The sequence below is a fragment of the Mustela lutreola genome, chromosome 10, assembly GCF_030435805.1.
Source record: "Mustela lutreola isolate mMusLut2 chromosome 10, mMusLut2.pri, whole genome shotgun sequence".
Lineage (NCBI taxonomy): Eukaryota > Metazoa > Chordata > Mammalia > Carnivora > Mustelidae > Mustela > Mustela lutreola.
In genome coordinates, this window is record NC_081299.1 from 59650452 (window position 1) to 59677267 (window position 26816).

At 32.1% G+C, this 26816-nt stretch overlaps 1 protein-coding gene across 1 annotated transcript in view; it reads right to left on the bottom strand.

Annotated features, from left to right (window-relative positions):
• NEGR1 (neuronal growth regulator 1) overlaps positions 1-26816 on the bottom strand; it is an 859960-nt gene that overhangs the window by 830316 nt on the left and 2828 nt on the right. The window lies entirely within an intron of this gene.

Sequence of the window (26816 nt, forward strand, 5' to 3'; positions counted from 1 at the left end):
TAGAATATTATTCTCTCTGCCAAGAGCAATCTGCAATAGGGCCATATCTATACAGCCTAAACAGCTCACTCCCACTGGGAAATCGCAACCTCCCCATTATGGAGATAGCATTATTTTTCAAGATGATCTGCTCCATGTACTGCTACCCAGCATGCTATCCATAACTCTCCAGATAAATTGAAGGGTCTGAAAGATTTATGAACTCATGAATTTTTTTCTTGTAGGGAAACCCAGCTGAATTCACCAGAGGATTTCTTATACTTATGTGAGATCCTTTGGCAAAATAGAAAATGTGTGGAAAGAGTAATGGGACATTAAAATTGACTCCTACTTAGTAGAAATTCTCTTGTGAATATGTATAAGAAAGAGAAGAGTAAGACCATATTATATCTTGATAGGTTATACTATGTCTTTAAAAAGGCATATTGTGTTTTGCTGACCATTGTTACTTTTCTTTTTAAGTTTAACACTGATTTTTTTGAAGCAAGGGATTATTTTTTTTTTTTAATTTTTTATTTTTTATAAACATATATTTTTTATATACATATATTTTTATCCCCAGGTCTGTGAATCACCAGGTTTACTCACTTCACAGCACTCACCAAATCACATACCCTCCCCAATGTCCATAATCCCACCCCCTTCTCCCCAACCCCCTCCCCCCGGCAACCCTCAGTTTGTTTTGTGAGATTAAGAGTCACTTATGGTTTGTCTCCCTCCCAATCCCATCTTGTTTCATTTATTCTTCTACCCACTTAAGCCTCCATGTTGCATCACCACTTCCTCATATCAGGGAGATCATATGATAGTTGTCTTTCTCTGCTTGACTTATTTCGCTAAGCATGATACGCTCTAGTTCCATCCATGTTGTTGCAAATGGCAAGATTTCATTTCTTTTGATGGCTGCATAGTATTCCATTGTGTATATATACCACATCTTTTTGATCCATTCATCTGTTGATGGACATCTAGGTTCTTTCCATAGTTTGGCTATTGTGGACATTGCTGCTATAAACATTCGGGTGCATGTGTCCCTTTGGATCACTACATTTGTATCTTTAGGGTAAATACCCAATAGTGCAATTGCTGGGTCATAGGGCAGTTCTATTTTCAACATTTTGAGGAACCTCCATGCTGTTTTCCAGAGTGGCTGCACCAGCTGAAGCAAGGGATTATTTTAAACAAAACAAGTTTTATGCATTATGTAGCTCTTATTCTATGAATTATATTTGTCATAAATATTAGCCAGAAATCTATCAATAGATAATTTAGACAATAGATAATTAATAGATATAATTAAAATACTTCATAAAAAGATATATGTTCAAAGACACAAAAATAAAGGACAAAGAAAAAGCACAAACAAGAATACACACTATTTTGAGAGATTTAATTATATTCTTACAATTAAACAATTTTCTTAAAATATTTCTTCAAAACTGTTTTCCTTTGTATTAAAAGATACAATCCAGTTGAACTGAGTAAATTATTTCTCAAGAATATGATTAGATACAAGTTTTACTTAGAAAAATCTCAGCACAGTATTTTGTATTTCGTAGATAACATAGTATTAATAAGTATAAAAGCACATTTTTCTCATTAACCATTTCTCATTAACCATTATTTAATTTGAATCTTCTAAGAGTATCTATGTGAAGTTTTACATAAAAATGTATACAATCTAACCTCTTAAGTATTTGTCTAAGGAAGGCAACTAATTTATTCAAGAATTCTATTACCACTGTGGTCTTAGGTCAAGTTCCTCTCAGGGCTCAAAAACCATTTTCAGCATTAATATACCAAATCCTAGCATCATGACTTGGGTTTAACAATCTCAAATCTCACTTAGCAATTCTAGTCCATGTCTGTAACACATTTGTTGATATCTCCTCTTCCATAACTAAGTTCTGTTACTTTATAATTCCTATATGGAATGTACTCTACAGTTTACATATTAATTTACATTTAAAAAAATTTGTAGAGAGGATACGGAATGGGTATCTCTATGTGTGCATGAGACAGAGACAGAGAGAATGGTTTTAATATCACAGTTTCTCTGGGTACTCCAAATTAATCAGGATGAGTGTTCATTTGAGGGTCTACAGATACAGCATTTCATATGACATATAGTATATAGGTTTTTGGATCTAATAGTATATGATGTGACCTCACACCATCTATTTCAGACCTTTTTTATAAATAATCACATTTAGGGCAAAGTGAAAACTCTCTAAGTTTAGAATACAATTTTTTTTAACTTTTTTTTTCAAATTTTTATTTATATACTAGTTAACATATAGTATAATAGTGGTTCCAGGAATAGAATTTAGTAATTCATCACTTACATATAATACCCAGTGTTCAACATGTGTCCTCCTTAATACCCATAACCCATTTAGCATATCTCCTGTTCACCTCCCCTCCTAGAATATAATTAAATTGCTTAGAAATAATAAATTGGTTATGCCCAGTCAAGAGGGCTACACATTTGCAGCTTGGTCTGTTACTGTTGTACTTGTTTGTGATTTTAATTAAACAATATTTTTATTCCAAAGAATAGTTTAATAAGTATAAATACTGGGAATGTTTCATACAGTTGGAAGCACTGATTCTTATTGACCCAAAGATATGGAGGTTTTTTAAATTACCTGGTAATGAAGCTTCAAAATTTATACTGAATTTGTTGTGTAGTAGTTTCTGTTCAAGACTTTGGGTTATAATTCTCCACCTTCTCATCCATCATCTCTTCCCTCTTGTTAACAAAGAATCTCTAATAGTTCATTTTCATTCTCTCATTTGGAAATACTTGAAGAATTGAAAGTTCATGTTAGGATGCTTTGGGGACTCTCTAGGAAATCCTTCCATCTCATTAGGCTACATGCCCAGAAGTTTAGGCAGAGAAGCCATACAATGAATTTGAGATCAAGTCACAGAATCAGAATACTTCTATAGAGTGACAATAAGCCTGAAGAGGGATTAAATAATAAATCAACACTCATCTCCACTTCAATACATTATGCTTTCTACCATATCTTGGGACAAATCCAAGGACAGATCTTTTTCCATCCAACCACAGAGAAGAGTATGAAGACAGAAAATAAGCTAAGAGTAAGTGCTATACAGGGTGTAATAAGTGTTCACACAGGAAGTGATAAATACCAGAACACTGTCACTAACAGAAATGAAAATGATGTCTTTATAACAGATTTCAGTCATTTCTAATTGAATAGATGTGGGAAATAGTAATACAATATTATGTCTTTAACTGAAATCAACAGCAATATTATTTGGATATCAGTATACTAACAACAGACTCAATATCAGGCATAATAAATACGTACTGAATTCATGATATTGAAATGGAAACTTAAGTAAATTGGGACTTGACATGGATAAGTTGTTGAAAAAAAAAAGTAATCAGCAATGAGACACTAGCTGAAGCTGAAAGGAAAGATGAATTCAACATGAAAGTTTTGAATGACAGAATTTTTAAAACTCCATCATTTTACACATGAACAACTGAAACCTTAAATTGTTGCAAGTGATTTTCCCAAGACCAAAGAAATGAATTTCCTAAGTCAGAGCTAGATGACATTCTGTACCAGAACTAAGACTAACCCATATTTTCTCCTAACCCAAATTTTATACATACTCCAAAATCCTACCTCATTTCTGTTTCTATATCACATGTACTCTCTCTTCCCTGGATTTAAGTATCATGTGTTGTCTTTATATTTCTTTTAATAACTAATACATTGATAGCTCCTTCATGTGTGCATTTCTTTTTTTTTTTAAGATTTTATTTATTTATTTGACAGAGAGAGATCACAAGTAGGTGGAGAAGCGGGGGGTGGAGAAGGAAGCAGGCCCCCTGCTGAGCAGAGAGCCCCCAATGTGGGGCTCCATCCCAGGACCCTGGGATCATGACCTGAGCTGAAGGCAGAGGCTTAAACCACTGAGCCACTCAGGTGTCCCTCATAGGTGCATTTCTTACAGCTGCAATCAAATGTTCCCTAATGAACAACACTTTTATAACTTTCCTTCAATACCTAGTAAAACTGTATGTATTTAGGAGGCACTCAAAGAATGCTTGCAGCTTGGATGAAATGAATGTAAGAGGAGCACTGCTGTCTTTCAAATCATCAGATTAAAGTTCTAAAAGCTTTTGTGTTTTCAAAAACGATACCTTGGATCCCACTTCAGGTAGACATCAAGAAAAAAGCATTTTATTCAACATAGGGTTAAATGTGTTTCAAAGCCAGGAAAATGTTGAGACATATTATGTAAAGTGCTTTGTCTTCTTCTTTCCATTAAACTATATTTGTTCTTAAAAAAAAAAAAAAAAAAGTTGTATCTTTCATTTTCTTTAGAGGCAACTTTCCAAAAATTTAACTGTCATTCCCACTTCTTCAGATAGCCTCTTGGAAGATTTACATACCCAACTCTATAGATGTAGTTAAATAAATATATTTCTAATTAGATTTTAATATATTTTTGTGGGGGCATCCAGGAGGCTCAGTGGGTTGAAGTCTCTGCCTTCCACTCGGGTCATGATCCCAGCATCCTGGGATCAATCCCCACATCAGGCTCTCTGCTCCATGAAGAGCCTGCTTCCCCCTCTCTCTCTGCCTGCCTCTCTGCCTGCCTCTCTGCCTACTTGTGGCCCCTGCCTGTCAAATAAATACATAAAATCTTTATATATATACATACATATATGTATATATATATATATATATAGAGAGAGAGAGAGAGAGGTTTGGAGTTTTTTTTCTCATTATTCACAGGTTTTCTATTTTTCTCAAATGCTCAATCTTTCATTCTGTCAGTTTGTCAACTTGGTTTTCTCACAATTAGCATGCACTAAAATGAAGTTGAAGCCTTATGAAAAATAAATCTGTGATCAAGTCCATATTTGAGTTGAAAGGAGAGGTAAGTAAGATACTCCCCTCTGTACTAATCCAACACAAACACCATTAATAATAAAATTTTGTTTGCTGTTGAAGTAACTGATTATACTTCCAAACAATCTGAATAATAGATAGCATGAGTGATAGATAATTCAGGTCAAATTTGTGAAAACCAATTATTTTATTTACAGAAACATGAAATAATAGTTAAATGGCTGGTAGATATTAGGTACCAAATAGATATTAAAATAATAAGTGAATGAAATTATATCAAGAGTATAATAAAAAAAAAATACACCATCTTAAAAATCAGCAAAAACAACCCAAAAAGGACAACATCGTAACTTACTTTAAGCATTAATGTACTCTGTCTCAAGTATGGTACATAATTTTACTTATTTAAGAATGCCTACTATGATGTGTCAAAAATACATACTAATTTTAAAACATTACACTTTCATGGAAATGTAGTTAATATTTATTTTTCTCCAAATTAAATGATAGCAGAAAATAATACAGAAAAGCAATCTAGAAGCTTCTATGCTGAGTTTCATATGATAATTGCACAATAACATGAACTGCAATATACAGAGCTAAACTGTTTGGCCTGCTCATTAATAAAAATAATAGAAATTAGAATCCAATCACTGGGAAACATATATTTTACAGAACAATGCACAATACCTGTTTTGTTCACACCTAAACTATCGCCAAAACATTAAGTCTTTGTAGCTTGCAGTTTAGGTTAACAATTGAATTGTGCATGCATTGCATATACTGAATAGATTTTCACCTTTTCATCTGAAGAGTGTTCACCAGATGATAATTAGTGTCTGCTAAGTGCTCTTCATACTAACATGATATCATCAAGAAATATCACAAAAGTGTTGACACAATGCGCATCCAGCTGGAGATTCCAAACAAGTCTGTTTTCACTGCCATTTACTGTAAATTTTAACTCTGCACCAGCTGGCCAGATCATTTTCCTTTACCCCACTCAGAACAGAAAAGAAGAAGAATGTGCTTTTGTTTGTTTATCTACTTTATCTGGCTTAAATTGACGAGGAGGTAGAAAATAAATATTTGAAATTAAAATTGAATTACGAATTATAATTACTCTAACCATGTAACTGCATTACTCTATACATATCAAAGATAATTTGTTTCCTAACATCTATTTCATTACCGCAGTTCACAGAAAGAGAAGAAAATTAATGAGCTAGATTTTATGTAAAAACTAGAATATATATACTGTGCATAATTAAGTTTTTTAGTTTTATTTGCTGTTTTTAATCAAATTTTATTTACCTGATTAGAGAAATAATACAAGTTAACTCTAAAATTTGAATCTATATTAAAGGATAAATAGACAAAAATGGAATGGGCGTACAAAAATCCAAGATTTGGAGTAATTAACTGAGGATGCTCTAGAGTAGGTCAAACCCTGATTTAAACCCAAATTAATTCTGTGGTTTAATTCCTTTATGTATATTTTCTTTAGTCAAACAGATAATCGCTCATAGCAATTTTACTTTACAAAGTTGAGTAAGTAGTGAATGAAAAAATATAAATATATGTGTAGATTGATTTATACATTCCTGGCAAATAGTAAGCACTTAATAAAGGGGAGCTGTTACTATCATCACTGTTTCAATAGAAATATTGATACAAGTATATATGTGCTGCTATATTAATCTGTGTATCCTATATTCTGTGTCCCTCCTTCATATATTTTGAGACATTTATATTCACATACATTTTTCTTTTTTAGTAGCATTTTTTCTATCAGGAACAAATTAAAAGTAAAAAAGGGAATGCAACCTAATATTCACCTTTACAAAATATCTACTTAAGTATCTCTTTCTTACTCACTGGTTTATGGATGCACATCTGGTTTTGTGCCCTATTTTATGTCCTTAGTCTAGAGATGTTAACTGTAATCTGGGGCCACAAAAGGTGCCTGATCATTCATTCTTTGGAACCAAAGCTGGTGAAGACTAGATATCCTTTATTTGTAAAGAATAAAGAAAGAAAATCTAAGCATCAATCATTTAGGAATCATTTCCCCAGATAAATCACTGAACTCTTCTTTTCAGAGTGACTATGTTTAAAATTTTCTAATTCAGAAAAAGTTTTTGTCACTGTTTTATGGTAAAGATGAAGTTGAAAAGTGTGCAGGATCCTGAGGTAAGAATGACAATAGACAACAAACAGGTATCTCCTAATATTCCCAGCCATTCTCAAATCTCCACCCCAGATAAATCACTGAACTCTTCTTTTCAGAGTGACTATGTTTAAAATTTTCTAATTCAGAAAAAGTTTTTGTCACTGTTTTATGGTAAAGATGAAGTTGAAAAGTGTGCAGGATCCTGAGGTAAGAATGACAATAGACAACAAACAGGTATCTCCTAATATTCCCAGCCATTCTCAAATCTCCATTCATGCAGATTTTCTTAACTGTGGGTTAATGAATTGGGCTATAACTCAATGGTTCTCAACCAGAGGTGATTTTGTCAGCAGGAGACATTTGACAATACACAGAGACCTTTTTGGATGTCATAATTCAGGGGTTTGGGTGCTACTGATATCAAATGGACAGAGACTAAGAATACTGCTATAAATCCTCAAGGCATAGGACATTCCCCACAACAGAGAATTAATCAAGTAGCCTCCAGTATCAAAAATATCAAGATTGAGAAACACTAAAATGGGCTTTCAGAGTTACATGATGGCCGTGTGTGTGTGTGTGTTTGAGTACCTGGTCACCTGCATCCCAAGGTCCTCTGGTTTTATTAAAATTATCAAGAACGAGTATGGCCCCAAAAGAAAGATTAATTATACATAGATATGCTATGGGCATTTATGAAATAAAATTAGCTATTACCATGAATCCCACAGGGTATTATGATGGAATTATTATATGTAAGTTTGTAATGAACATGATACAAATATATAGAATATAGATTCTTATTTTGCAACTCAACCTTAAAAATTTTACAAAGGATAAGGAGTACTGAGGAAATAGCCTGTAAATGCAAAATAATCTAATATAATACATTTTAAAAGCACTAACATATTTTTGTGTACTAAAATTCACCTGTCACTTTTTTCATTTTATGAGAACAATAGATTAGCAGACAGGATATCTCATTTAGGTTTTTTTTCTAAATAGCTATGTGACCTTGGTTATTTTATCTCTTTTATAATTCTCCCCTTGAGTCTTTCTGAGGATCACAAGGAAAAATAAGCGATGGGAGTTCCCTAAAAAGTGTTTAACAATATAAAGTATGATAATATTTTTCTGCTGACTTGTAAGCTTTTTATCTTCATATATTTTAATTTTTTTTTAATTCCTGTCATTTGATCTGAACTATGACAAGACCAAAAGAATAGCTAGGTGACTAGCCTAATCAAGCCAAAGTTTGCAGTGAGACTATATCAGCATTTACCATGTATATGAGATCCGCATTAGAAAATTACATTAAAAACAAGGACCCATGGAGGCACCTGGTGGCTCAGAAAGTTAAACCTCTGCCTTCAGCTCAGGTAAGGATCTTAGGGTCCTGGGATCCTGCATTGGGCTCTCTGCTCAGTGGGGAGCCTACTTCCCCCCTCTCTCTGTCTAGCTTTGCGCCTACTTATGATCTCTCTCTGTCAAATAAATAAATAAATTCTTAAAAAAAAAAAACAAGGACCCATGGATAGCAATTCAATTCATTTCAATACAGTAAACTTAATTAAGGCACTGTGCAAATGCTGACGAAATAAAGGGAGGCAGCCAGCTTCCTGGTTAACAGGAAATGGTTAACAGATGAGGATAAAGAGGGTATGAGTCTACACAGCAGCTAATGGTCCTCTCCATATCACTGTTTTCTCTCTTCTTCTTTAATATGTTGACCTATATTTATTATTTGTTCCCCAAGTCCCCTTTTTCCTGTGCATAATCAAATCCTGATTCCTTGTAGCATGTGAAGACATGAATTATAGCTCATAAAGATGTCACCTAAATTATAGTAGTGGATTTTATATTTAAAGGCTGTATCTCAGGACACGTGGGTGACTCAGTCAGCTAAGCATCTGCCTTTGGTTCAGGTCATGATCTGAAGGTCCTGGGCTTGAGCCCCTTATAGGGCTCCCTACTCAGCAGGAAGTCTGCTTCTCCCTCTTTCCTTGCCCCTGCTCTCACTCTCTCCCTCTCTCTCTCAAATAAATAAAATCCTTAATAATAATAAAATAAAAGCTATATCTCAAAACTAGAGAGAGAGTTTTATCTCATCCATAACAAGAAGCGCAATTTTTTTTTTATTATACTGTAACACAGTACAGTTTTCCAACGTATTAAACCTGGTACTTAGGAACAAAGTTCATATGTAGAAAGGATAAATTCTAAAGTGTGAGGAACTTGTCTATTAATGGATCCTTATAAGAGCACAAACATAGGCAAGCCTAATAAATGTTCACTGACAATAATGAGGTATAAATAAAACTATTCTTATATGTAGTTTTGTCTTGGGCAAAACTACAATGCAAGCAGTTTATCTTTTGTTATCACTCCTTACATTGTTCTTATTCACAGTTCTCAGTAGTAATTCTACTTTTTACTAGATGATTTTTGTGTTTGTAGATTTTTTCATTTAAAGTGACTTTCTGAAATAATTAGCTATACAATTAATTTAAACTAATAATAATAATAGCAATAACACAAATCTATCAATCACTTACTATATCCTGACATACACTCAGTGTTTATATAAATTTCTTCTTTTGCTCCTCATAGTAACTCTATGAAGCACAGATTCAGCCCCTTTATATAAATAACAAAACCATGGCTTTGAAAGGTTAAGTAAACTGCCTGAACACAAAACAACTAGGAAGTAAAAGAATCAACATTGCTCTGACTTTGAAACCCGAGGGTGTTTATACATTATAGAGGCATCCATCATCCCTTGGTTTCATTTAATACCAAGATTTGGGGGTGCCTGGGTGGCTCAGTGGGTTAAGCCTCTGCCTTCAGCTCAGGTCATGGTCTCAGGGTCCTGGGATCAAGCCCCACATTCAGCTCTCTGCTCAGCAGGGAGCCTACTTCCCTTCCCCTCTCTCTGCCTGCCTCTCTGCCTATTTGTGATCTCTGTCTGTCAAATAAATAAAATCTTTAAAAAACAAAATAAATAAATAAATAGATCAACCCATCAAATCCTATGAACCATATTTAGCAAAGAGCATGTAATAATTCACAATATTTACTAAGTGTGTATCGTGAGCCAGGCACAGTTTTAAGTAATTCACAACTTTTATGTAATTAAATACAAATACAAATAAATCCTCATAACAACCCTATAAAATGTGCCTTATTATTATCCCAACTTTACTAATCAGGGAATAAGCACAAAGAGTAAGCAATTTGTCCAAAGCCACAATTAGTAGCAAAGTTGTGATTCAAAACAAAGCAGTGTGATTCTAAACATGACTCTATACACTGCTATGATACTCAGTTACCCTATCAAATACTCTTCAAACTAACTTGTCCCAGTGAAATACACTGTGGATGAAATAAATAGTTGCTCAAACTGGAAAATATTTTAGATAAATTCTAATTGGAATTATACAACCCCACACGTGATTCAGTATTTCATCACACAGTAAGGCAGTCAACATTCTTAAAAGCTGACATTTACATGAGGATTGGGTAAACACACTTCTTTCCAATAAGTTAAAATATTTTTAAAAAGTCTAGAAGCAAAATATAATTAAAATAATTCTTGTGAACTTAAAAATAAATTTTATGCACAAGTTTCAATAAGAAATGTTTGGCCACGTCAATATACTCCTTCTGAAAGATTTCAGATATAAGATTATGACTTTTTCTTGTTTCATAGCGAGATTTTACTTTAAAAGAGTCATAAATAAGCATGTTATGAAAATACTATTTGAGTATTTTTACTCAAGGAATATCATGTTTTAGAGTAATGTCAAAAGTAAACAAGAAATTCTAAAAATTAATATGAGCCTAAATTGATAGCTATAGAAATATAAAACTTTTTCACACTATTTTACAAAAATTCATATTTGTTGACATTTAAGTTCATAATCAATTTGGAGATGTGTATTGTCATTTTAGCACCTGCATGATATGTTAAAAATATTCTCAATTTGATCATTTTTTGAAAGTGATCTATTTTGAAAAAATAAAACTAAGGGGTGCCAGGGTGGCTCAGTTATTAAAAGTCTGCCTTCGGCTAAGGTCATGGTCCTGGGGTCCTTGTATCAAGCCTTGTATTGGGCTCCCTGCTCGACAGGAAGCCTGCCTCCCCCTCTCCTACTCACCCTGCTTGTGTTCCCTCTCTTGATCAGTTAATCAAAAAATTAACTGATCACATTGATCAGTTAATTTATGATATGCATACCCTATATATTTTATTTTCACTTAAAAATGTATATTCACATACCAGTCTTAAGAGATTGAGTAAACTTATTTTGTTATCAAAAATGACTACTCACTAAAATATCATACTACCTCTCTTGTACCACAGAATGCTCCAATTAGAATTATTGGACTTTCGGTTTCTGGTTCTTCAAAGTGGAATGAGCATTTAAAGATACTTGTGAAACATTCTCAATGTTCCTACAAATATTTTACAGTTACTCCAGCTACATCTAGTTAAACATAATTATTTTTAACGATTGCCTTTATTGAGTATTTTCAAAACATTCAACATTGTTTTTGTAGAAACAAACCTCTTTCCTCACACATATTTTAACCAATTCTGCTATCTCAGAATTCAACTGACAGAAAGAAATGTTCAAGAGCACATTAAAGAGAAGTTTATTGCATGCTGTGGATACCAGTTGGAAATTTTTAGAGGAAATAAAGAGTGTTGATCATATATAGGTCAACTAAAAGAACTTCTTTTGTATTAACAATGTATAGATTAGTTTTCCCCATGACACCATTTGGGAAAATTCTGATCAAAACTGATCAAAGTTCTCTATTATCTTACAACTGGAAATTATCTATGCAAATCTGATGCTTTATTTCTACAAAAGGAATGTTCCATGTCTTCTACATTTAAGTAGTTTGGTTTTATTTTTTAATAAAAAGGGAAAGAAAATGTTTTTAAAGTTAAATACATGCTTAATAAAAACAACTGTTTATAAAGTTAAATATATGCTTAATAAAAACAACCTTAAATAATATATATTTTTTAAAATTTGGGATGAATATACCTAGTAAAAACAAGACAGACAAAAAAGAGAGCCTATAGCATTTAAAGTTCTCTTTACTTGAAAAATCTGTCCTCTCTCTCCTTTGAATGAACCACTACTATGTAAGTACTTCTTTCTGCAAAGAATTTTCTCCTTCTGAACTCTATACCCCAAATTAAGCAAGAAGGTAACATAATTTCTCCATTGAGTAATTAGCTAAAGAACTGGCATTAAGAGATAGTCAACACTTCCAGGTACTTTTTTTTCTTGGGCTACAGAGTGAAGGGAAGGAGGTATCAAAGCAAAAAGAAAAAACATGGCAATGATAAAAGAGATGTAATGTATAATGTAACAATGGGAAAACATTAATTTTGACTCCATACTCTTTATTTTCTTTTTTTTCATATGATTTTATTTCCTCTTAGATGCTTCCATTATTTACTTGACACATACTTATTTTGTGGGAGAGGGTAATGTGTGATAGAAATAGAGCACAAAATAGTGGAAGTTAGAGGTATCCCTAGTTATGATAGGTATACTCAATATGGAAGCCCAAAGCCCCTGAGAAAAAAGATAAAATCTGTAACATTGAGTAATTCATGTAATCAGTAATACAAAGAAAAATCTATTGAGCAAGAACTCAGACTGAGCTTCAGTTTGAAAAGACATCATAACTATTCATAAACCAAGAAGTCTTTAAATACTTAAACCTGTGTTTATTCCTATGTAAAACTGGAACTTTAACACTGGTCCTGTTTCCCCCATGAGGATGTTGTGCTATTTAAGTAAGGTAACATAAACAATATAATATCTCAAAATACAATTATTATTTTCAAGTATGAAATAAATATGTTTAAATTTTAATTCAAAATTAATAAGATATATTTATAATCATATTTGATTTATACTTTATTGGAGTTATAGTCTATATATAAATAGCCAGAGAGTCTACATTAAAGGATTTTAAGTATAGAAAAATTAATACTAAATAATTAAATATAGTTTTGGCAATTATATCATTTTCATTTTCTGATATCCATCATCCCACAGTATCTTTTATTGTTTAGTGTTCAAAGTAAAACAATATATGGAGAATAGATTAAGGGCAATATTTAAAATTTTTAAATTAAAAATTTTAAAAAATAAATTATAATATTTTTATAATACTTAAATAGATCAATGATTCTTAATGACAGTAAATATAATGTCTGAACCAGTAAAATGTTTACTAATGTATCGACTTCTTTGGGACTGAAGGAATCACCATTTAAAATGCTGATATTTTATTTCTTCTTAGAAAACTCTTATTGAACATAAAGAAAAATTTGAAATAATGTACCAAAGTCTAATTTTTCTATAAATGGAGGCCCATTAGCAAGAACTTATTTTATATATTTGTTTTAAATGTATTTATGTTAATGCAATAAATTTATAATTCATTATATAAAATAGCATGCCACATAAATTGTCATTTCCTCACAAAACTGTTCAACAACTGTATACAATATAACATTTTTTCTTAATCAAAATTTATATAACTACACCATTATAATTTATGTAAATTTATATGTCAAATTTTTTTCTGCACACAAAATTAAATCTAAACTCTTCAACAATCTTTTTGTTTTAATTAATTTGACTGACAATAGCTATTTCCCTGTTTGACTACCAACCTATTTGTTTATACCAAAATAAAATAATTTCATATATAATAAATTGACTCTTCCAATAAGAAGATAATTTTTGTTAGCCTTTAATTTTAATTCTTTTTTTTGGTACTAAAGGTGATCAGAATCAATATTCCCATTTAATCTTAAAATATATCAAACCTCCTCTATTGAATTTTTCTAAAGAATATAACTAAGATACAAATGTCACAATCTAATTTAATTTTTATAAATTAATTTTTATCCTAGAGTATGTCTCTAATTTACCAGGAATAACAAGTCAGTGGTTAAGAGTAGTTCAAAGAAATGTAAAACAATCAAATAAACTATTTATTGAATGTCCCACGGAATGTCTGGTGACATATACTGCAGCATCAGAAAACAAAAGTTCTTTACCTTTAAAACCAAACTAAGGATCTGTTTCTTAAATCTCCAAGGCATGTAATATTAAGTATACCCACTGGGAACTTCTAAGATATTTGGAGAACCTCCAATGAGTTTCCTTCCTAGTTTTATGAATTTTAGATTATTTTCATACCAGGTTATAGAAATCATAGGCATTATCATCATTATCATGACAACTGTTCTTCACAATTCTCCCACCTTTATGTGTATTTGGTTCCATTAGCCTGGAACTTAATTTTTCCTCCCCACTTGTGATATCCTATTTTATGAGCCTCTACTTAAAAAAGAAAAAAGGAAGGAAAAGCACTATAGCACCCTTTGCTCTAGAATTCAAGTGATTTTACTTAATCAAATCCAAAAAAAAATTTTTAAACCCCATGAAATCTTATTTTTAGGTAGTATTACATTTAAAAAAAATACCACAGAATATAGTGGAGTTGAGGTATTTCATAAAACATGTATATAAATAACTAAAATTCAAGGAAAGAACTGCTTATTTTCACTAAACTTATTTTGTTGAATCCAACATTAATGCAAGGTAACTAGGCTTACAAAGTCAAAAAGGAAATAAATGTGCAGATACATATATATGTATAAATTTGGATACACAAATCTGGGGATGTATATAAATATATCCATGTGTTTAAATTTTTGCTTTTAATATTTCAATTCTGAGCCATTAATAAAGGTTCCATGAAAAAATTAGCATAAAGCTAATTTTAGAAAATGATTAGAACTTGGAAATTACTGAAAAGCCATTCTGGAAAATCAATTGATAAGGAAAAGAAAGTCCCACAAAAGAGGAGGCAATAGCAAAAAGCCCTATCTGAAATAAAGGATAATTCATGTCCTGAGTCCCTATAGCATACTGGATCATATAGAAGTAAGCACATTACCAGAGAATCTTAATTTTGTCTGCTGTCAGCTAAACCCCAAAATTATTAATAAAGGTCTATTGTAATGATAATTATAAAAATCCTAATAGCATTTATTTACTGTTTATTTTGTACCACACATGGTGCTATGGAATTTTCAAACTTTAATTCTTACAACGTATAGGTTGAATACTATCATTAACCCATTTTATACAGACCTAATCTTAAGCAGTTTCCTAATTCAATTTTATTTAATGATTCAAAGAAATATGACACTTTTTTTAAGGGCCTAACCTAAATACACTTGAAGAGTAAATAGAAGTAGGAAAACGAGGATATTGAAAAGTTTAGGATGAATGTGAAAAAGCACAATATCCCTGTATTGGGGGGGGGAAGGTAAATAGGGTTTTTAATGTAAATGAAGGAAATTAACAAGAATTTGCCTTTTAGTGATTTCCCTATATAAACATTAATCAATTATATGCTACTTGAAAGTAAGTGATAAAGAAAAAGTCTGTACATTCCCTGCCAGAAACCAATTATGTATATCACATATAAAGGAAATTTTTAGAATAATCCAGAAAAAGTCAGAGAATCAGCTTATCAGTTGTTGAGATACAGAGAAAAGTGTCATCCATTCCATTAGGGCTAGGAGGCTCAGAATAATTCAGGAAATGAAGTGGCAAAAGTACAGAAATGCTATTTAAATGAAGAATCATCTGCTGAGGACTTCCAAATTGTTAATCAGAGAACCAGGTGATAATTATGAAGTAGTCTTTATACATATTACCATTCCAACCAACAAAAGCCATAATGAAAGTAAATCGAGAAAAGTGTCGGATTTTAGGAAAAAAAAAAATAAATAATGACAAGTAGGTTTTTATGCTAACAAAAGAATTTGTAAAGAAGAAAATATAACCTTTGTGGACATTCAAAATATGTCAAAAACTGACCACAAATTTAGGAAGAAATCCACATACAAAACTATTCAAAAGAGAGCACAGTACGAAGGAGGGAAAACATCCCAGAAGAAAAAAATGAGTCCAAGAAATAGAAACAAGATGAATGAGATAGCTATTGTATGTTCCAGTTAAACCTACTTTTCAAAGTATCAGAAAGATGCCATGAATTTTAAATTAAGTGAGCCTCGGAATTATTGGGGAACAAATAGAATAGGGAGACACAACATAACACATAACAATTCCTTCAACTAGATAGTCTTGGCCATAAGTTACAGCTGTATTAAAGGAAGCATGAGGAAGAGAGAAAGAAAAGACATTGACAGTGAGCACCAACTATGTACAGAATTCTACTTTGCACACATTCATTGGCTTCTTACTAGGATTTACAGTAAGTACAGGGGAAGCAATCAATATTTCCATTTTACAGATGAGAGAACTGAGTCTCAGAAACTATTAGTCTCAGACTTAATAGCTGGTGAAGTCAAAATTAAGCCCAAGTTCTTTATACTACACAACACTGTTAAAGGATATAGGTAGAACTATAATGTAAATTCAATGGAGGGGATCTTATCTCTTATGATGGTAGCTCAAACTCATGGGAAGTGTCTAGTGTCTGATGGGGATCCCAAAAATACTCTAAAACATGTGAATGACTATCTGAAAGAACATGTTCCCTATGGAAAAAAACTATATGATTAGTAAGAAAAAATACAGAACAAATTCCTGATAGAAGAAAGAAAGATGAAGAGTCAATGAAAGTATATTTATTAAATATATTCCATGCAAATAGCAATATGCAAAGTTCTCTGAAGGATTTGCAATAATATAAGTAAATGATGTTAAATAAGACAGTAGCTGTTACATTTCTTTGCAGGCTCAAACATTTAACAGTCTACCATAATGTAAAGCTGATGGAATAAACACTATAAAATGGAATGTGCAGAAATTCAGAATTCAGAGAAGGAAGAGTTAGAACGGGTCTAGAGAGGTTGAAAATGTTCTTGAATTATATAAGACAAAAATAGAACTTTATTTTGGGAAATCTTTGGATAGACAAAAAACAAGTCAATATGAAACTCTCCTCTTGGGTACACATTTTAAAATCTGCAGAAGGTGGACACTAAAGCACAGTAAAGAAGATGCTTCAATTACATACCATCAGATTAAAAACAAGTTTTCATTCAATTAGACTATAAACTACATATACTCCTTCTATCAATTAGCAAAAAAGGGCAAACTATGTAGTTCCAATATGTTTCATTTTATCCACTGACTACAATTAACCATATGATTCAGTAACATGATTGACATGTTCAATGAAATTAGAATAAAAACATCTTTTAGAGGTCCTCAAATCTCTTTGATCTTCCCATCTAGTTTGGGAAATAATGGTGCCCAACAAATCTCAGGCTGCCTAATCCTTTCCAAGGGAGGGTTAAATCAACCTGGTACAGATGTTTGGAGTTATGCCAGAATGAGTATTCCAATGATTTAATTGGAAAGTTGGAATAATACAGCAAGGAACTACTGCTGCTTCTTTTTGTCAAAATGCTCCAAGAAATATTACAACTTCTAAAAAATGATGAGCATGGGTCTTGGAGACACACACGCCAGGATCAAGTCCTGGTTATGCCATTTACTACCTGTATTAAAGTTAAAAACTAAATAAATATAAAAAAATTAAACAAATACAAAAATAAAGTTATTCACCTATGAATTTGTTTCTTCACTTACAAAGTAGAAAAATTATAGGCTGTTATGAGGATTCAATAAAATAGGCAATGGATAATGCCTAGCTTTAAATGATAGTCAAAAGCTGTTCATTTTTTTCTCTTGTATTATCAGTAGCTTCTAATAATTAGGGATGAAATCATTATTGGATGAGAGATTTTATTTCATAATATTTATAGTTCTAAGAATTCACTCTTTTCCAATCTAATAAATGCTTGACTATGTAATATATGCTATGTATTTAATCTCATTTAAAATAATCTCACATTTTTCCTCAAACATATAACACACCTTGATTTTTTTTTAATCATTACTGACTTAACAGTAGGTAAAATATGGCTGGTGCTCAACAAATTTTTAGTAACTGAATAAGCAATAAATTTATCAACCATTTTGATCTTTTTCTTAGGGAGAGACACAAGATAGAAGAAATGCCATGGGGCTTGGGAAAAAGGGACCTAGATTTCAATTCTGGCTCAGCTGCTACCCATTTTACCTGCGGCAGGTTAACTCATTTTTCTAAGCCTGAATTTATTTGGCGATAAAACTGGGAAAGCAGTAACTTACTGCATATATTGTTGAGAAAGTACGTCATATAGACACTCAGTAACTGTTAGTTGAATCTGAATCATGATGATGATGGCTTCGTCATGATTACGAACCTAAATCATTCTGCTGTGCATTTGGCAAACATGCAAAATTAAAGCAAGCATTCATATTTTCTGAGCTTCTCCTGAGTTTATTGTGTATGCATAAAATGGTGATATATATGGAAAGTTCTTGCCCATACAGATTGCTTCTGAACTGTGATGCCTTCAGCATACATACAGATGACCTAAAAAATCACAAGAGCATATCTAATCCTGAATAATTATTTGCTACCCCAACCAGAATACTTTTTTCTGACTTTTTTTTTTAAATTCTCACTCTCCTATTGCTATTCCAATGTTGTCACCAGTTATCACTTCTTTTCTCCTAAACTTTCACAAACGTTAATCTTCACCCTCTAACTATTCCATTCTCATCACATGTACTTTCTAACCTTTCATTTCTTCTCTCTGTCTCTTTTCATTTCTCCCTCTGTTCTCAACGTCACATCTGACCACCCAATTACAGTGATTTCTTCCTCCCGTTAAGTGAGTCAAATCACTCACCTGTTGAGTATAAAATTTGTGGTTTCCTGCTATCGAGTGCTCCGGGTCTGCACCCTGATAATTGGGAAGCCTCTTTTGGTATGTTTCACTTCCAGGTGTGGCTGAACTCTTTGCCTGGACTTCCCATGTGGCCCCTGGAGTGTGCCATGTGTCTCCTCCAGGACCTGTGAGTAACAAACTCCTCTATTTCCATTTCTCCTTGTTTTTTTGTTTTGTTTTTCTTGTTCAACCACAGATCACTACCTGATATCCTGGTGTTCTATTTAACAAATGATATTTTAACGAAATCACAGCAAAAATATACATTCAACAGATACTGTACAATTGGTTCACAAATAATTGAAGTGATGATTTAAAAATCATATCAGTAAGTAAACACTGCCATAAATTTCAGATTAAGATTAAGAAAAGCAACATAAAATGATTTGCTAATATAAATGTAGTACTTAGTATGTGGTAAGTATACCGTGGTAACATTTTACATGTACTATCTCATGTAATCCATGTAGTTCTGTTAGGAACATACTAATCGAGAATAAGGTATTTGTTCAAGGTCATGTAGCTAGTTAGTAATGAGAGAAGTAGGAATTCAAATTCTCAACATGTCAAAGCATGACAGGTTTCAATGCAACTAAACAATTACAAAAGTAGATAAACATTATACATAAGCAAAAATAACATTTTATATCTATTATTTCCCATTAATGATGTATGAGAAAAAAATTTATCATTGACATATGCTCAATAAGACAGGGAAGCAATTATTCAAAGATTTATATATAATTTCCTGTTGTGAAAATACTCCAAAAAATTAGCCCCTGATCCCACTGTAGGTCAAAGTCCAAAGTTACCAGCTATCTTTTAAAGTAAACATAAACGAACTAGTAACTCGGAAGGAAGACATATAGTTGAATGCAAAATAAAATTTTAGAGCTTCAGTTTGTATAACATACATTTCTTCATCATGGGAAAGGTGTAGATTTGGGATTATTCCAATTATTTAATGAATTATATGAAACAAAATTTATTCATTTTCATGGGAATTAGTTTATTATATTCTTTTAAATACAAATATTATTTTATTATTAATTCATTTTTATTGTTTTATTGTATTATTCAGTTTTATTGTACAAATTATGGGCTTAATTTTGTCATCCCAGTGATGTGAAATTTTAGATAGTTTGATCAGAAGTCACTCACATAACACACTTTCCCCCTTCATCCCTCTTTTCCTCCCCTTGCCTCTTCTTCTTTCTCACCTTCAATTCCTTCATACAACATTCAGATTTTGAGCACTAAAAATTGTGTCAAGCAATGTTAGGCAGTAGAGATGCCATCAATCCCACTGACCAATTACAAGATATTAATCGAAAACAGGTTGCTTATAAACCAAACATATCTAAAGATGTTCTCCTATAAGAAATATGTTATCTGTAAGATGAAGAAAACATTATGATTCCTTTTATTTATTCATTTAATATCTTGATACAATAGTATATAATGTTATTGCAGAGAATATACAAACAATACACTTGCTTTCTGATTACAGCAATTCTGTTCGCAATGTCTCTTAAATCCTTTTAATATCTCTAAATTTAATTCAGTTGCATAAGGGGAAAGGGGTTTCTGAAGACAACTAAACACATTTTTCCATGGCCCTTTTATTTTTATTTTTTTTTGCATGTTTAATTTCTTTTTTTAAATAAATTTATTTATTTTTTTTAATAAACATATAATGTATTTTTATCCCCGGGGTATAGGTCTGTGAATCACCAGGTTTACACATTTCACAGCACTCATCATAGCACATACCCTCCCCAATGTCCATATCCCCACCACCCTCTCCCGTCCCCCCTCCCCCCATGGCCCTTTTAAATCACCCAAAACGTTTCACTACTTTATGGCAATAGCTATAGCTTTAAAGAAACCCTATCTTGTAGCATCAGTTTGGGCACTGGACCTGTGTCCAAACAACTTAGTGAAATTCACTAAAGAACAATTTAGTTCTGGACCAAAAAGGGTTATAAACATCTTCCTTAAATTGAACAAATTACCAGCTATCTGGAAAGTATAATGCACTGGCTACTGTTCAAAAGAACAGCACTTAATGCTGGCAACACCGCTAAATTCCTCCTTTCCTATATTCCCCTTTTCCTAGAGAAAGTGATTAAAAGACCAATTCCCATGCCAACTGGTTGCTTAAGAGCATCAAAGGTCCTCTGTCAGGATTCAGAACTTGATATGGCTTAGAAACCACTATGCTAATAGATAACCTCTTCAACATTATAAATCAAAGCCATATGACCACATTAAAATTCTATGCGCTAGTATCAATACCCTGTGGTTTATAAAGTACTGTTGACCTGCCTCTGGGAGATGGTTGGAATGATACAAAAGTTCTGCTCAGGTTTGAGGCATATAGTTACTCTTCAAATGAGAATTATTTGTCCATAGCAAATAGCCATTTCTCTCTACCTCTGTATCTTTATTGATTTGATTTAATTGAAATTTTAGGAAAAAGGAAGAAGAGGCTCATGAGTTCAGGTAGAAACAAAAAATGTTAGAGGTCACAATAGACCTATTACTATTTTGAACTGTTCCTCTTATTTGATTAGAACTGCAAATGGCAAAAGCCTTACTATATAACTTAAAATCTTTGATCTTCTTAAAATTATAACTACAACTTTAAATCTTACAACCATACCATTGTATTTCAAACTTACCCTGCTGAAACCCTCAGTAAGCAAAACATCTAAAATCTTGGCACAGCATGTGTATGCGTGCACAGGTGCACACATACACATAGAAGTTTTCTCAAACAGTACTCACCTTCTACTCTACATAGTACATTTAATTAAAAAAAAAAGATACCTTTAGTATCCAGTACATTTCTTCAAGATCCACCAGTAGGCTGTGTCTTACACTGAATGATTCCAATGTATCTGTCTTAACCTGCTGGGATTTCTGCAGCAATCACTTAAGACAGACACTTGTGATATATAGATATTCAATATATTTAATTACTATATACTTAATTTATATTTAATTACTATATACTTATACTTATATACTATATACTATATACTTATACTTATATATGATTATACTTATATAATAAACTTAATCACTATAAATATGCAGACCCAACAAAGTATTAAATATACTACAATTATTAAAATGTGAAATAATTAATAAACTAAAACACAAACACATTTATCCCCCCACTTATCCTTCTACGGAGTCATTAATTTAAAAAATAGTAGATGCTAGCCTAATATATGTAAGGTTTGGTGTTAAGGCCCTAGAAAGAGTTATAGTGCTTACACACCCAGCTGGTTTGTCAATTAAAATGAACATAGCAGAAAAGAGAAAGTACACTTTAACAAAACACCAATGAACTTTTTCGTATTATTAAATTTCTTCACTATCTTTCAAATGATATTACATTTTTAGATAAGGGGACTAATTAAAATCCAATTTGATAATGAGTATGACCATGTACGAAAATCCTAAATTTTACTCTCTAGGAGATGGGAAGTTCTTGTTTCCACTGGTGCATCTGAAACACATAAAATACCTGACAAAAGAGCATGTGACCCAATTTTAAAATCCCTTTACAAAAGCAAAAAGGCAGCTAATACGATGCATCTAGGAAAGAAAGAGCAATAAATTTTATTTTCTTCTTATACATGGAAAGCATCTATGACAATCTATAATGAATCAGCAAACCTTTGAAAAGGATGGCATGGCAGAGATCATTAAGTCCAACTTCCCTCCCAATTCAGAAATCCTTTCTTGAACATCCTTGAGAGAGGCTCACTTCATTAATGATGGTTTTTAAATTACCATCTTTCTTTCAAAAGCAGGGAGAAATACACCAAAAGTAGACTATACCTACATAAGTGCCTTTAGAAAGTATTTTGAAGAAGTTAAAGGAAGGATGCCAAATGATCTAATACTCAGTTAGCAAGGGGAAAAAACCAAAAACCAAAACAAACAAAAAAAACCCTTCAGCTCTTCTTTGTACATTTCATGATGTCTACAATGTCTTAATTTATGTCATGCTGAATATGATATACAAGTGATTTGATTTCTAATCAGAAGACTCAAATGGCTTGAAAGACTAATTCCTACAGTAGTCAAACACCAGAATCATGGGCATTGTTATGACCATATACTTGAAAAGAAACTGGAAATTTTTATTAGTTCCTCAGGTATTAAGCTACATAAAAGAAGAAAGGCCTTTAATTCCTATTGATTTCAATAGGCAAGTCGGTAGGAATTATCTCAGCATTTTGATCCCATATCCACAAACAGTTTAGCCCTCCTTTACTTTCACTCAGTAAAAAAAAAAAAAAGATATGGAATTACCGAGTCTTGCCAATATTTATAATATTTATTAATCAATGTCTTTATTTTCCCACCCTCAACAACATTATTTCCTCAAATATTAATCAGCATATATTTAATTAAATATTTACATATTTGGTTTATTATTCTCATTATAATCTGGGTGTGGGAAAATAAATCCATCTTTTTTCTTTGTAATATGCCCCAATGTCATTATGGTTTAACTTCTATGCATGTCTCCCTCAACAGCTATTATACCCAGTGCTGGTAAGCAACATTTATGGTGCCATGGGCAAAGCAGTCATTTAATCAAATATAATTAAAATCACTGAAATTATTACCTTTCACTATATATCAATCAAGTTTCCACCAGCAAAACTTAAAACATTCTGGACATTTAAAACAGGAAATGTAATGAAAGAAATTGATTGCAAAGTGTGTAGAACTGAGAAGCTGTATAGATAATGGTAAGACAACCCACGAGTTCAAACAGCAGGAAGCCACTACTATTCCTAGGAGAGAAGAACAAAGAGATGAGAGCGTAAACAGAAGCCCAAGAGCCAGTTATCTGGTAGATGATGGAGAATGGAGGTCCAAATGGGAGATGGAAGACACTGCTGGACACTGTCCAAAGCCATGAAGAAGGGGAGAAACACTGTGGAGTCACACTCTTCATTTATCTTCCCTTCTTCCAAAATTACCCTCCATTGGGCAACTGCACAATATGAAGACAGATGACGATGGCTGCCTGGGAAATGCAGGCTCAGGGATTAGCTCTGCCCTCTATCTCCACTAGCACAGGGTACAGAATGAAAGTCGGACTGTTCAATCAGGTCCAGAACTGTCACAAACAAAGTGTGAACCTTTCCCTAAGTTCTTCGGAAGTCAGGTATTACAGAATTAACTTATTCCATGGAGCTGTTCAATTGCAAAGCCAATCTACTGAAAATAAGTACTTCATTAACAAGAATGTGTTCAAAGATTTACACAATCACATAGGTTTATCAACTCTTCTAAACAAAAAAGGCTGGGCAAAATAAATCTATCTAGAAAACTTTAAAATAACTATACTGTCCTTTAACATAACAGATATACCAAGAAATATGTCATGCTAATTGAACAGCATTGCAAATCATTACAGGTAATGGTGTAGCATTTTATTCAGTATTCTAGAACACATTTTTTCCAAAATGACACACTAGGATAATCTATTTCCCTTTCTATTTTGAAGAAGGGAAAAAAATTCAGAATTTTAAATATATTTGTCCAACACTACTGAATAAACATTTAGGTCTTTAAATAATGCTTTAATGTTCTAAATTGAAAATGCTTATGTAGTTAAACAATGTATTTGAAATATGTATTGCATCAATGTGCAAGAATGACTCAACAATGTGAGACAATCTGATGATACCTAAAAGGACAGCACAATTGATTTCTACTGCTATAGGTAATTCTGCAGTCTCATGAATAAATCCTTTACTTTCTTATAACCAATAGCAAGCATTTCAAAACAAAACTAATTAATGTAGTCTAATCAAAATGCCAATGTTTCAGACAAATAGTTCTGAAAAGTGATAAATACTCATCATACCCACTTATAAATCTACTTGAGAAAGTTTTGTGGCTTCCAATAAAAATATCTTCTATGGAAATGTGCTCTATATTCTCTGTTGTAAGCAAAAATCATCCCTTTTATTACAATATTATATTGGGATTTCATATATAACTTCCATTCAAACCTACTATATTAAAATGACAGAGTTGTGTTTAACTTTGCTAAGGTAAAAGAAGATATCACATTTAAGAAAAGAATCTCTTCCTTTCTTTGATTAAAGCATGACAAGTAGAGAAAAGGATTTTTTGAATTCATATCAGGAAGGCGGCTTAAAATGTACAAAAATCATACCTAAGAGCTGAGGTAGGAACAGACTGAAAGAATTAGCTTAAAAATGACGTGTTTAAAAAATGTTCAGTCACTAAGAGGATATAAATGAGGATGTTCCTTGTATTGTTTCCAAAGAATATTAAACATTTTGGACATGTTAACATAACTGTGCTTGTTCATATGATAAGAATAAAAAACTGTCTCACATTAAAGTGACTGCAAAACTATATTTTAAAAATCATCTAAAATTTACATATTGATCCAGAGCCCTGTTATGTTTCCCCTGATTCTCCAGGTCTAGAAACAGAGGGTCCTAAAATGTGACGAATGTGGTTCTAGCATCTTCTGGTCTTTGCTATGTCACATCACGAAAAACATTAACTCCTATCTTCCATGTACTACAACATGCAATTTGAAGATTGGAGAAAAAGTTAATTTCTCCATAGGCAGATTAACAAATTTAGTTACGTATAAACTACTAATATGAATTAAACATAGAGCAATTGAAGTCAATATTTAATAAGTTAATGAAAACATTAATTTGTGTCTGTAGCAAATTTCAATGTATTCTAAGACATACATGCATGTACTGAAATCCAAAGTTTAAGTAAAGGCAGTACTAAAGGTTCTGTATTGAAAAGATGCATCATTAAAACTCTATCAGGAAGGTCCAAATAGCTCAAGTGAATCCTTCAGAGATTTATCAGTGAATAACATTATTAGAAGTAAGGGAAATTTTGACACTTAATATATTGCTTCACTAACTTTAAAAGCAAAATTAAAATGATAAGAATGCTGTAGTTATTAAAAGAAGTTTCATTGTAAGTCCACAATTTAAGCTAAACAGAGAAGATGATTTGTAAAATGATAGTTATAGTTAGTAGATCACAGAATGATTTCCCTGTTGTATTATAATGCCACTTAAGGAAAGTTTTGTTTTCCCTGATTTTTTTTTCTCTAAAACAGACATTCTGGCATTTAGGAGATAGAAATGTATCATTTGACCTTTACACTTCTATTTCATTAATGCAACCACAAGCAACAGAGTCACTGACTGACATGTTTGCACTTTCAGGCCTTTAGCTCTTAAAGTTATTTGATAGCTGTTATGCCACTATTTGTTCTTTCTTAGAGACACTTTGAGGAATGTTTTACATTAAAAACAGAGCATATTGGGTAAAGTTTAATAAATGATATCATGTAATTTCAGTAAAATGTTCTCTTGAGCACTAGATTTTTGTACTTTGATGGGAGGGGGTGTATGTTTGAAGGCAAATTTTGTTTTGTTTTGTTTCCTAATGAATTAGAGAGCAACATCAAATATGATTCTAAATCTCCAATGTAAAAACATAAAATATAACTGTGACGTTACTTTTGATGAAAAATGTGACACCTGACTTACATACTCAATTGACAGTCCTTAAGCTCTGTCTGCATTGGTACGAACAGAGCAAATACCAGATGCAGAAGGAAGAGTCAAGAAAAATAAATGATAGAATTGAACAATTTTTAACAGAGAATTTCTCATAAACGCATATATTAAACTAGTTTAAAAAAACCTACAGACAATGTAAAAAGGTAAAAAGTGAGATACTCCCTAGAGAATTACAGAATTATTATAAGCGAATTACTTTGGGTAAAAAGTAATGTAGATCAGACTTCTGTTTCATAGGA